Raw genomic sequence first — 14,661 nt, forward strand, 5'->3', positions numbered from 1 at the left:
TGGAAGGATGACCTGGAGGCCCGTTTTGCCCTGGTTGACCGCGTGGAAGAAGCAGGTCCGATCAACCCGCACCCGCGAGCAGCAGGTCCTTCGAAGACCTGGTTCCTACAGTTTACAGTACGTATTCATTCCATATATAAATTTAATTGTTACAATTCACATGTTCCATTGTGAGTTGAAACCATTAATCTTAATTGTTTATGCAGCCTGCCCTGTTGGCTGCGGATACCGACGAGTACAGTGTGACCAGATCGTTGGAGGCGTACCTACTTTGGTTGTTTGGTTACATCATATTCAACAACACTCATGGCAACTCGGTCGATAGGATTCTCCTTCCGTATGCACGGGAGATTGCGGATGGGGACGAGGACGTACCGCCCTACAGCTGGGGTGAGGCGGTACTTGCAGCCACTTACCGTGGACTCTGCGATGGCTGCATGAAGACACATGGGAACGCTATCCTGGCAGGGTGCCCACTACTGCTACAGATTTGGTCGTACGAGAGGCTAGCCATTGGTCGGCCCATGGTCAGCCACGAGCCTTACCACGGGGGCATGTACGACGAGGAGGAGGACGAGAGGCCCACTATGGGAACTAACTGGATCTGGCGTCAGGTACATTCGCAACAAATCTAATTTTGTTATTCATTGTTACATGATGCATTAGCGCACTTTTAATTTTACTTATTCGGAATGCAGAGGTCCTAGGCGCATGCGCAGGTTAGACGCGCATATCCTGAGTTTGTTTCGGAGCTCGACATGCTGACGCCCGAGGATGTTGTCTGGGAGCCTAACAGCCCAGAGGCTGTGGCTACCCGTGCACCAGCAGGCCTGTCTTCACACTGCTCCGCGAATGCGAGCCTGTGGCTTACTACCGCCGTCCTGGTTTATGACATCGCGGTTGAGGCATATTGCCCCTGGAGAGTCAGGAGACAGTTTGGGCAGCGCCAGGAGTTTCCGGTGCCCACCGCGTTGGAGCGTGTCAGTCGCCAGGACCCCAAGTAATTATGAATGAACTTGGCTCATACATTCGTGTCGAATCTAATGATTCTTCGTGGTCCACTTTTGTAGGTTGTCAAGGAGTGACTTGTCGTGCTCTGATGATTGGCTCACCAAGATGCAGCCGTGGGTGGACCAATGGCAACAGGCAGACGAGCACTTAGTCCATCCAACAGGATCACACACAGACGGCTCCTTTAGGGCTTACCTCACCTGGTACTTACCCCGGACTCGGGCTCGTCTGGTTTATGTTGACACTCACCCGCAGCCACACCAGGCGAGGCCTCAGGATGGCTATGCCCGGCACCACATGGAGGCACTAGCTGGCGCGGTGAGTCTCTTGATCATATTTGCATATATATATATATTCATATTCATAAGATAATTCATTTGTTTCTAACTGTACCTTTACTGAATGGATGCAGTTTCGCCTTTGCAACATGATGGAGACGGACTGCTCGACTTACCTGACGAGGGTACGTGCCGGATCCCCAATGACGCAGTTTGAGCAGACAGAGGCATGGTCGAGGCAGCGTGATCAGTTGCGTCAGGTAGTGCACAACTTAGGAAGCCGTGTGCAGTACGAAGACAGCCACGGCTCGTCCCAGGCCTCGTCGTCGTTCCCGTGTCCGTCGACCGTGCACGGGCCGACGTCGCAGTTCTTCCCAAGTGCAGGTAACGTACATATCTCTTTAAAATTAGATCAAGTGTTCCTACATATTTACTAATATCAGATACAGGATACGATCCAGCTACTGCGTTCGGCCATACTGGAATGTTTAGAGGGACAGCACCAGTTGGCGGACCGTATCCAGGGATGGTACCGGGGCCACAGATACCGGTCTACACAGGTTAGTTTATGTTTCGTATTTCGGTTTCTACATGTCATGACGAAATACATAAGCGTACGCTAACATCCACATTTTATGCGTAGGATTCTCCCCCGATGCGGGCGCCGGACCTTCTTCTTCCTCCTTTCGACCAGATAACGAGGCCTTCACCTTAGACGACCTCGACAGCTTGACTCCAGAAGAGCCTGCCGCGCAAGGTGACCCCGATGTCTTGGGGTATTCACAGCTAGGAGGAGCACCACTTGGGATCTCTCTGCAGCAGACACCGCAGCCCCTTGCGCGTCCTGAGCGATAGGTGAGGTCTCCAGATGTTCTCACCTACTCCGAGGGCCATGTCCGTGCCCAGCAGAGGGCTAAGAGGGTCCGACGCCCTAGGGGTGGTTAGATATATCTGATGTTTATTTGTAATGAGATAGCTGTAGACCGCTTATTTATATCTGATGTTTATGATTGTGCTAGTTTACTTGTCATTTGTTTCTATAGATACTATTGATGTGAACTTGTTATGTTTGTGGGTTCCATAATGCTCGTGAAATAAGGGAAGTTCTTGCGAATTTTTTCCGTGATTTAATGAAGGACAAGTTAGGTGCGGTAGGAGTTAGCGGCCGAGATCCTGCCGACGATGATGACGACTACACGCTCGAATAGCTCAAAATAGGAACCATAGTATATCTAGCTGCGAGTACGAGATCACAGGTTGCCACTGCTCAGCACGGCGATCACGGGTTTCCCAAATGTCGCATTCTTTGCCCAGACATACGTGACCCAATAGCAGTGCCCTTCCACCATTTCAAAAAGATGTGACAACACGGCAACCACTCCAGCTCACCTTCAAAGCAGTCTCTCTGGCGAGGACGACGGACCTGTCATTCTACAGCGCAGGTCTGTGGCGTGTAGTGGGGAAGGCGGCATCTAGGCGCGATCGACCGAGCGGCAGCAATGCATCGCTGTGAGTCTGCATGCACAGAGATACATCGAGTAGTCATTTCGAGAATCGAATCTAGCCTTTTCAGTGTTAGGTCAGCTAGCCTCTTCACTGTGTTGTCATGTAGACTTTTTAGGTGCATTTACACTCCACACTCCGGGTATCAGACCTTTGTGCGCCTATAAATACTCCGAAGTTTGTGAACTCCCAGCAGCACTTAAACACCAAAGCTCATTGTATACCCAATGTCTGGAGGTGGGTCTAGCGGGAAGAATTACTACGGTTTTGGGAAAGGAAAAGGGGGAAGAAAGGGAGACCCCATAATATGGGAGGGGCCTCTTGGACCTGATTCCTTTCCGGAACCAGTGTTTGAGTTTCCGCCACAGCACAAAAGTGAATTTACCAATGAAACTCCTCTTCGATAATACGATAACCGTAGAGAACCGTGGCCAAAATGCAGACATGGTGAGGACTGCTTAGTGCAGATGTGCACCGACGGGATGGATGGCGGTCGGCGTTTCTTTAAATGTCCACACGCATGATTAATACTCGGTTGTTTCATTTCTTTATCTTCAATGAGACACCTTACATGAAATTTGTTTTGCAGTCTTCCGATGCTCCAGAAAACTGTGGTTTTACTAGGTGGGTCGATCCTGCACCAATTGATTCTATTCAGGAGTTCATCGAGTACCTCTAGATAAAGATCTTTGATCTGGAATGCAAGGTGAACCATTATGAGGAAGTGAGCGAGGGTAACAAAGACGACGAAGTTGATGATACCAGCAATGCTGCCGGATCACAGGATGAACCATGCACTATTCCTTACTGCAACTGCCCTTGTCACATGAAGGAGGGCCCTGCGCCTCCGGCACCACCGCCTGCACAACCTACAATGGGTGGATACTGCGGAGAAGGCTCAACGCAGTTTGCTACGTGGGGGTACGGCTACTAGGACTACCCTAGTGCTAGTGACATGCTGCATCGTTGTGTTTGTTCTGTTTTTTTTAAATTACCTAAGGCATGTTAGGTTAGTCCGGAATCTGTTTACCGTAGTTTGCAACGGGTTCTGCCATGCCACTGCATGTGTGATGTGTGTTTCATTATTGTTGTATTATGATGTAAAATTTGATGATTCACATTATGTAATGCATTTCTTAGTTCTTATTTCTTATCGTTATATTAATTAAAGGGAAAATTCGATTCATGCCACCACAACTCCGTGAAATTGGGTGTCATGTTGAAAATCATGCCACTCAATGGCATGATTTTCAACATGAGATCCAATTTCAAGAAATTGGAGTGGCATGGATCCAACTGACCCTTAATTAAATGTGTGCTTTTTAGTATTCTAGTGACATGAAAAGCTCCGAGGGCCATGTCCGTGCCCAGCAGAGGGCTAAGAGGGTCCGACGCCCTAGGGGTGGTTAGATATATCTGATGTTTGAATCTCTGATGTTTATTTATAATGAGATAGCTGTGGACCGCTTATTTATACACTTCAACGTTTGCCTCTGATCACTCTCGTATTTTCCATTACATACAATAGATGGTATGTTTATACTTCGATGCTCCATTACGACTAAGTACGATTCAAACTCGACATTATGTACATGTCCAGTGAATGCAAGTTAGGTACGAGACATACATACAGGCATAATACAACATTAACAATACTAAATGCGAATACATCTTAAACCGATGAACATCATATGTTATAGATCATGGCATGAAATCATCTAGGTCGTCATCCCAGTTGACAGATGGTGGTGCTGCAGGTAGTGTAGTATGGCTCGACGAACCTCTTGGCTTTCCCTTTCTCTCTTTTCTGGATCTACGTTCATGTACAGGGGGAGGAACATCATGTGTTGGAGGCCATGGTTTGGGGGGCATGAAGTCATCCATGTCGTCATCCCAGTTAACACAAATTTGTGCTGCAGGTGGTGCAACATGACTTGACGAACCTCTTGCCTTTCTCTTTGTCTCTTTTCTGATTCTAGGTTCATGTAAAGGGGGAGGAATATCATGTGTTGGAGGCCATGGTTTGGGGGGCATGAAGTCATCCATGTCGTCATCCCAGTTAACACAAGTTGGTGGTTGAGGTGCTGAAGCATGACTCGACGAACCTCCGGGCATCTGTTCTTGCGCAGGCCAAGTACTATCACCCGAAGATCTTATCCACTTCCTTCGTCTAGTTTGCGGCATAAGTCCACCGAAGATACATACCAATTTACGGAAATTTGGTATCGTTTTGTTAATCAACTCCGTGTCCTCGGGGTAATCCTAGCATATGATTAAAAAACAATGTTACTGTTTCATAAATATGGATTCGAAATGACGGACGGGATTACAACTGAATGAGAGTTACCTTAATGTGCATCTCATACACCTCTGGCCGCATCCATATCTTACAAGAACTTTGTAAGAATCCAATGATATTAGGATGATTCGCTAGTTCACATACTCTCATGTATATCTTCCGACGTTCTAGCAGGTGTCCCTTTACATCTTGCATCGTAATACCTCGAAATAATGTGAAATCTTTAAACTCTACTACTTTGGACAACACCATCTCTATCGTACCATCCGCTAACGGATCCAACTTCTTACTGATAACAAGATGGGTCATGATATCAAGTATTATACTAGATTTTTCTTCGGTCCATGAAAATCCTCCACAATTGAAGGCGGTCATTGCCTTATGCTGCAATATCAATAAGGTACTTTCATAATTCTATTCTAATTCATAATTAATTTAAAAACAAGTCTGTAATAGTACTGAAATTGTAATACTAAACAAGTGTTCTAAAGCACCAAATCTAATTCAGCTAATCCGCTAATTAAATTAAATTGTTATACAATATCAATGGATTCATACGGAAGTTACCGGTAGATCATAAGTACGCAATTCGGTAGAGCTTCGCCGCTTTTTTTCTCCTCACCCCTATCTTTTTTCCTGAATTTTTAGGCTCAAATGACAAAGGGAATGGCGGCATATGGCGGCCAGGGCTTATATAGGGGGAGGGGACCCTGTCGCCCCCCCAACGGGCGACAGGCCCCTGTCGCCCCTGGGGGCGATAGGCCCCTGTCGCCCGTTGGGGGGGGCGACATGCCCCCTTTTTTTTGCCAGGGACCTCGTTGCGAATTTGAAGAAAAAAACACTTAGGGCCTGTCGCCCTATGGGGGGCGACCAGGAGTATTTTTGAAATATTTCAAAACAGACATATATTTTTGAAATTTTTATTTTTTAAAAATATAAAAAAGAAAAAAGCGCCACCGGCGTGTAATGATGACTTAAAAGGTAAACGTGAGAACACAGAACACTTGGACTGGGACTTGTTGGCGCACCGGCGGCGATCGCCGGCCAAGGAGCCCTCAAGGGTCCTCGTCCTGGTATCAGGCGATAATCTGGTATCTTTTTTTTGAAAGGGCGATAATCTGGTATTCGAAATCCTATCCTGGTTCGCGTGTGTTACATTTGGTATCAGATTCACGATCCTCGGCATTTCCTTCGCATTTCTGTGCCTTGATCCCGTTCTGGTCGAACTACGATCTGCTCCGCCGGAGATCCTTCCGATTCCGGCGTCCCCTGCCACGCGACGGTTAGCCTTCCGGCGCCGTCGGCCAACCGCTCATACACCGCTTAGGTCTAGAGATCGGGATCACGTGGTTCCGTATTCGATTTTACTCTGGATTCCACGCACTCGCATCTTACTCGCTTTCAGGTGCGGATCGGCGCCATGGCTCCGCCAGCCGATTTGTCGACGGTGTTGGGCAAGAAGGCGGATGAGATGATTTCGAAGACCGACGATACACACCGCAAGATCGAGGATATGCAGACCTCCATCCAGCTTCTTTCCGAAGAACAGAGCGAGGTGAAGGTGTGGCGACCTACGGTTGAGAACAGAGTCCTGGATCTTCAGAACTCGGTCTACGATCTGAAGCAGAAGGTGGATCTCTTCATCCATCAACTCCCCAAGACATCATCGTCCGGGGATGGGAAGCACGCGCATGAGATGTCCGCTCCTGTCCATCTGGGAGCTACTGCCGATGCAGGGACATCTGGGCAATTTGGCCACGGTGAAGATCCTCAACACCGGAGTGTTGGTGCCGGGGTCGTGACGACCCTGGTGCTACCTCCGGTCACAGGTGCGCGGTTTTCCCAAAATCCTACCCCTGTTTCTTTTTCTGGATTCAGTCCCGCTTACACACCAGTTGTTCCTTTTCATGCTGCTTTTGGTCATGTTGTACCACCGCTAGACTTTCCCAAATTCGATGGCACTAACCCTAAGATATGGGTTAAACGCTGTGAAACTTACTTTGACATTTATGAAGTCCCTGACTACTATCGTGTGAAGCTGGCTATTATGAACTTCACCAATTCTGCTGCCTTTTGGATTCAGTCAATCGAAATGGATGTTAAAACTCTGAGTTGGGAAGATCTTTGTCAGGCAGTAGTTGATAGATTTGAGAGGGATCAGTATAATCATGTTGTTAGGCAATTTTTCCATCTTAAGCAAACTAGTATAGTAGCTGAGTATGTCGAACAATTTGATGAACTAGTTCACCAGCTTTTGGCTCATGACCCTTATTTCTCTCCTGTTGCTATTACTAGCAAGTTTGTTGATGGCTTACAATAAAAAATTAAAGCAGTAGTCCTAGTTCATAGACCCAAAGATTTGGATACTGCTGCTTCTCTGGCCATTTTGCAGGAAGAGGTGCTGTTGGGCCAACCCAGCAGGGATTGGCGAAAATCTGAAGAAACCATGTCCAACTTTCCTCCACCCGGTCTCCACTATCAATCATACAGTACTCTTTTCCCATAACCTTTTGAAATAACAACCCTATATCTCGCGGGTGACAGGAAATCACCCGTCTTCTACCGAATCTTATTTACGCGTAGCAGTGCTATCGTCCTGCACATACTAGTAGAGACACTGGAGTAATCTAGGGATTATGCATCTAGGGTTCCATACAACTCCTAGAAACTTAATGCACAAGTACATAATTTAATAACACTTTGTAAATTTAAAGTAAGGGTTATGCTTCGGGGCTTGCCTTGCAAGTCAGCTGGGTTAACGACGTCTTCCGGAGCTTGCTCAATGGCCTCCTCGGTCTGCTGCTCTCCTGCTGGTGGCTCCTGGATCGGCCCGGCAACTATCTCGTAGACGGCTTCGCTCGTGACGTCTACACGTAAGGAAAGATGCCATGCAACAATTAAAATAGTGCAAGGAAAAATAATACAAGGTACTCACGATGCAAGGCGAGGTAACTAAAAATAAAGACATGACTAGCCTCAAATACCATTGATCACAAAATACTGAAAAGCATAACCGTATAAAAGAATTACCTAACAACAAAAGAAAAAAAGTTGTAGCTAGGAATGAATAAATACAAAAACATAGCGTGCAGACTTAACATAGCAACAAACTTTTACCAGCATGAAAATACATTAACACATGCAAGAAAAATTTTATTAACCATTATTGAGAAAAGAAAACATTTATTTTGCCCCTAGCTACAATAAATCAAGCATAAAAAGATTTGCAACCCACACAAAGCTTCTGCACATGGAAATTTTTCAGTGAACTACACATGCAAAGAGTAAGCCACTGCGTAAATTTCATAATTTTTAGAGCAACATAACAACCGGTATAAAATAAACTAGCTTAAATACAAACCAAAATTTTAGCAGGGGTAAACGTGACATTTCACATGCATGGTTATTTTTCCTCTGAAGATCTTGATTTAAATAAACTAACAAAATTTAGTTTGAATTTTTTGCATTTTTCTGTGATTTGTTATGCATTTATGAAATTTCAGCTGAAAATAACAAAAGAACAAAACCACCCTTAATCCCCCTGACCCGTGGGCCCCACTTGGCAGTGGAACAGAGAGAGCAGGGGCCTCCCCCTGCTCTGTCCCGGCCACACACGTCAGCGGCGCCCCGGCCCTAGCGCGGCGGCCATGGGGCCGGCCGGCCAACAAGGCAGCGGCGGCCCGCGCGTAGGGAGGTCGGTGCGCCTGCGGCCCGCGCAGGGGCAGCGCGCGGGCGGAGTCTGGCGGTGGCGGCACACGGCATTACTGCGATGGCAGAGCAGGGCGGCCACGGGGTGGGGCGGCGCGGCGCTCAAGGAAGCCAGGCGGCCTCGGGACGTGTGGCGGCGCTGCACCCCGCGGCGTGCGCCGGCGGCGAGTAGGGCGCACACGGCGGCGGTGGCGCCAGAATCGGAAGGGGAAGGGTTCGAGAAGGATGAGGGGGTTGTGGGGGAGCTCACCGAGGGGTTCAATCGGGCGAAGAATGGCTGGAGAGGGGTCGTTGGCGTGAGGGGCGGTGCTTCGACGGGGACGACAATGGCGGCCTGCGGTGGCGGCCCGATTTCGGCCGGGGAAAGGCCTAATCGAGGTCGGGGTGGTGCGGCGTGGGTGCGGGGCGAGGCGAGGAAGGTTTTGGTGTGAGGAAAACGAAAGGGGGTGGCGGGGTTTGGCCAGCACGGACGCCGGCTGTGGTTTGCTCGAGTTCGGCTCGACGTGAATGCGAGGAAGGAGAAGGGGAAGGGAGAAATGGATGAGCCTTGCGAGTGGATAAGGACGCGCAGCATGGAGGGCGAGGATTGCCGACGTGTGCGATGCGTGGAGGAGCTCGCCGACGGCCACAGTCGCCGGCATGGGCGTCGGGGCGTCACAGTGAAAGCACAGGATAGCACAGTAACGCGTTTGACCGATTTTGACTCATGTTTGACCGATTGAAACTCAAAATTTCATAAAGCAACTTGAAATTTTGCCAAAATAAAAGTTGTAGAGGAAGAAAAGACCTACAACTTTGCTTTTGGGAGAAAGTTGATTCGAAGCTCGGATTAGGGAGAAAAATGAGATCGAACGTAGCTAAGTCGAAAGTTACTATGCGAACTCGATTAGCGCTGATGATGGTGATTAGCCTCGATTAGTGATTAAGCATGATATTAGTGTCAAAATTAACACCGGGGTGTTACAGCCTTCCCCCCTTAAAGGAATCTCGTCCCGAGATTCACGCACGATAGAATGTATAAGGCGAGAAGGTTGAAAGGTGAAGTACCTGGATGAGCGTTTAAAAAGTCCGGATACTTGGATCTTAGAAATTCCCCTTGCTCCCAAGTAGCTTCATCTTCGGAGTGATTACTCCATTGAACTTTGTAGAATCGGTTGGTTGTGCGACGAGTAACTCGATCCTTGCGATAAATAATCTTGATAGGATGCTCAGGATAAGTGAGATCAGACTCTAATTGAATTGAGTCACTATCAATAGCTTCAGTTGGAATTCTCAAACATTTCTTCAGTTGCGATACATGGAAAATGTTATGAATTGCCGAAAATTTTGCTGCAAGATTCAACCGGTAAGCTACAGGACCACATCTCTCCACAATTGGGTATGGACCAATGTATCGGGGAGCTAACTTTCCTTTTACCCCAAATCTTTGCACGCCTTTCTAAGGTGATACTTTCAGATAGACGTGATCGCCGACTTCAAAGGCAAGTGGACTACTTCTTTTATCAGCGTAACTCTTCTGCCGAGACTGCGCAATTCTCAAATTTTCTTGACTAAGACGGACTTGCTCTTCAGCTTCTTGAACCATATCGGGTCCAAATATAGTTCTTTCCCCTGCCTCTGACCAATTCAGAGGTGTTCAACATCGAGGACCGTATAATGCTTCGAATGGTGCCATTCTGATGCTTTCTTGGTAGCTATTGTTATAAGAAAATTCTGCTAATGGCAAACATTCATCCCATTTTTTGTGGATAAGCTAAGACACAGGCACAGAGCATATCCTCTACAATCTGATTTACTCTCTCCATTTGGCCATCTGTTTGAGGATGATATGCAGAGCTGCGAATAAGATGGGTCCCCAAACAAGCATGTAATTGTTCCCAAAAGTGAGCAACGAATTGGGTCCCACGATCGGATATGATGGTCTTTGGCTCCCCATGCAAACACAGCATGCGATCTATGTACAACTTGGCATACTTCTTTGCCCGATAGATAGTTTTAACTGGAAGAAAATGTGCTGATTTGGTAAGGCGGTCTACAATAACCCAGATAGAATCATAACCCTTTTTAGTTCGAGGTAAACCGACAATGAAATCCATGCTGATGTCTTCCCATTTTCATTCAGGAATACTCAAGGGCTGAATAGTTCCCACCGGTCTGAGATGACTAGCTTTAACCCTTCGATAGATGTCACATTCAGACACATACTTGGCAATCTCTCTTTTCATCCTAGTCCACCAAAATCGTTGTTTCAGGTCTTGGTACATCTTGTTGCTACCAGGATGGAGGGATAGTCGGGAAGTATGAGCTTCATCAAGAATTTACTTTTGGAGCTCAAAATCCTTAGGTACCACTATTCGATTATTAAACCATAACACATTCTGATTATCTTGGTGGAAACAACTTACTTGTGGATATCCTTCTGATAATCTTCTCTGAATTTCTTTTACTCCTTTGTCTTTCTTTTGTGCTTCAATGATTAACTCACGAAGAGTAGGAGTGAGTTCTATATGGGCCAATGTGTCATGTGGTACAATGCTCAAGTTCAATTTTTCCATCTCAAAGCAAAGAGACTCACTTAAGGGTATAGCAGAGAGGCAATGACAGTGAGCCTTGCGACTTAACGCATCAGCAACCACATTTGCTTTTCCTGGGTGGTAGTGTACTTCGAGTTCATAATCTTTAATCAACTCGAGCCATCATCTTTGACGCATATTCATATCAGCTTGAGTGAAGAGATACTTGAGACTCTTATGATCTGTATAGATGTTACACCTTGTACCCATAAGATAATGTCGCCAGATCTTTAAGGCATGGACTACGGCTGCTAGTTCAAGATCATGTGTAGGATAGTTCTCTTCATGACGCTTGAGTGATCGAGAAGCATAAGCTATCACTCGATTCTCTTGCATCAGAACACAACCAGGTCCAGTGCCTGAAGCATCATAATAGACATCGAATGGTTTTGTTGTATCTGGTTGGGCTAGGATTGGTGCTGAAGTAAGTAGAGTCCTTAACTTCCGGAAAGCTTCCTCACATTGGTCACTCCAATGAAATTTGGTACCTTTCTTGAGAAGTTCAGTCATAGGTTTAGCAATCCGAGAGAATTCTAGTATGAATCGATGATAATAACCTGCTAAACCTAATAAACTCCGGATTTCAGTCACTGAGGTTGGAGCTTTCCAGTTCAATACATCCTGTACTTTACTAGGGTCAACAGAGATACCCTCAGTAGTGATAACATGACCTAGAAATGGAACTTCCTTTAGCCTAAATTCACACTTGCTGAGTTTAGCATATAGCTGATGTTCCCTGAGACGCTGGAGTACTATATGAAGATGCTGAGCATGTTCTTCCTCCGTCTTGGAATAGATTAGGATATCATAAATGAATACCACGACGAATTTATCCAACTCTGGAATGAATACTGAATTCATGAGATACATGAAGTAAGCCGGAGCATTAGTTAATCCAAAGGACATAACCAAGTACTCATAAAAAACATAACGAGTGGAAAATGTTGTTTTTGGTATATCTGATGGCCGGATTTTGATTTGATGATAACCAGATCGAAGATCTATTTTTGAGAAGAACTTGGAACCGGATAATTGATCAAAAAGAAAATCAATGCGAGGGAGAGGATACTTGTTTTTAATGGTGACCGCATTCAAGGGTCGATAGTCTACACATAATCTTAATGCATGATCTTTCTTTTTCACGAACAAGGCTGGACAACCCCACGGTGAAGTACTTGGTCGGATGAAACCCTTATCTAGTAATTCTTGCAACTGGATTTTCAATTCAGCCAACTCACTAGGAGTCATTCTATATGGTCGTCGAGATATAGGTGATGTACCAGGCTGTAGTTCAATCACGAACTCCACATCTCAATCGGGAGGCATACCTGGTAATTCTTCTGGAAACACATCAGGATACTCACTGACCACCGGAATTTCCGCTAAGTTTTTCCTTTAAGGTGATAGATTGCATTGATGGGTAGTTCATGCTTAGAGAGATGAATATCCAAAATACCATATGTGGAAGAATTGATTCGGACAATGCGAGATGAAGTATCAAGGGTAACATGATGTTCTTCCATCCAATTCATTCCGAGAATGATATCTATTCCTTGGTTTGGAAGAATAATAGGAGTGGTTCGAAAAAAATTTCCACCTAGGTCAAGGGATACGCCCGAAACACATTGGCTAGCGTTTAACTGTGCACCCGGTGCATGAATAATATAGGGTCTTTTCATGTATGTTACTTGTAAGTTGAGCCGTGCTACACATGCTTCGTTGATAAATGTATGAGATGCTCCGGAATCAAATAACACAACAACAAGGCGCTGGTTAACGGAAAACATACCCGTCATCACTTGAGTACCGTCAGTAACATCTTCCAGTGTAGTGTAGTTCACATGACCAGTTTTGATAGGTGCAGCTTTCTTCTTGTGATCTTGTGTACTGGCAGTTGGAACAGGTGCGAGAGGCTTGTAGTTAAACTGCTTGCGTGGTAGACGACAATCACGAGCCAAATTCCCAGGAAGTCCATAGTTGAAACAGGGATAGTTATTAGTGCGGGTCACTTGCTGCATTGGAGGTCTCTGACCTTGCTGTGGTGCTGGGAGACGTGGTACCCAAGGCTACTGCTGTGGCGGCCTAGCGACCCAACGGCCTGGCTGCATAGGGCGTCGTGGAGCTTGTTGAGCCCATGTCTGTACCAGCCTATACCTCTGGGGTGCACTACTGGTAGATCCAACAGGTGCCTTCCTCTTTTTGTCGGCCTTGTGAGCTAATGTAGCATCTTCTTGAGTGATGGCCTTATTAACTACATCGGTAAAATTGGCACAAGTAGTTAGAGCCAGTTTGTCCTGCAGTTTGGTGTTAAGTCCCCTCCTGAAGCAATCCTGCCTCTTTTCATCACTATCCACATGAAAACCGCCATACTGAGACAACTGATTAAAGGTTCGAGCATACTGCAGAACAGTATTGTTTCCTTGCTTCAATGCTAGGAACTCTGCCATCTTCCTTCTCATCAGACTAGTAGGAATATGATGGGCCTTGAATGCTGCCACAAACTCATTCCAAGTGATTTGTGTACTGGGAGGGAGCAATGCTTTATGATTAACCCACCATATCTTCGCTGGGCCTCTTAGCTGTTGCGATGCAAAGGCAGCCTTGTTTACTTCTATGCAGTTGAGGATACTGAACTTGTCCTCAATGGTGCGAATCCAAGCATCTGCCTCAAGGGGATCATCTGCCTTGTGGAACAGAGGTGGTTGCGTGGCCAGAAAACTGACATAGTCAGTTTCTGCTGGTGGTGCTTGTCGACCTCTGTCGGCATTGTTTTGCACCAATTGCCTCATCAACTCGGTCTGCTCATTGCGGTCAGCGATAAGGGCCGCAATAGCCTGAGCCAAGGAGGGAGGTGGCGGTGGCTGTACTCCTTGACCCCCGATTCAATTATCAGTGTTATTATCGCCCATCTGTAAAAGCAGCATCCCTTGGTTAGCCATTTTGCTATTAGGATTAATCCATGCAAAATAAAGAATGTGCATAACAATTATGAACACACAGCATGAACTATTCCCCTCACGATATGGTTCACCAAGAGAATAAAATGACTAGTTTCCATTGCAACCACATATATTCAATTTAAATAGTAAATTGAGCACTCCGCTGGCTACAACCTTGAGGTTATAAATTTTTTTCAGACCCGGTCCGAAGTAGCTCTAAAGTAGGTGATACCGAACATGGCTTAACAGAAGTGCAGGTTCACAGACATCCAAAGCCTCGCTCATAACCAAAGTTCTACCCATTAACAGGAAGATCATTACAAGAGTAACTTTACATGAAGCAGCCACGC

This window comes from Panicum virgatum, chromosome 3K (genome assembly GCF_016808335.1).
Source record: "Panicum virgatum strain AP13 chromosome 3K, P.virgatum_v5, whole genome shotgun sequence".
In the NCBI taxonomy this organism is placed as follows: Eukaryota; Viridiplantae; Streptophyta; class Magnoliopsida; order Poales; family Poaceae; genus Panicum; species Panicum virgatum.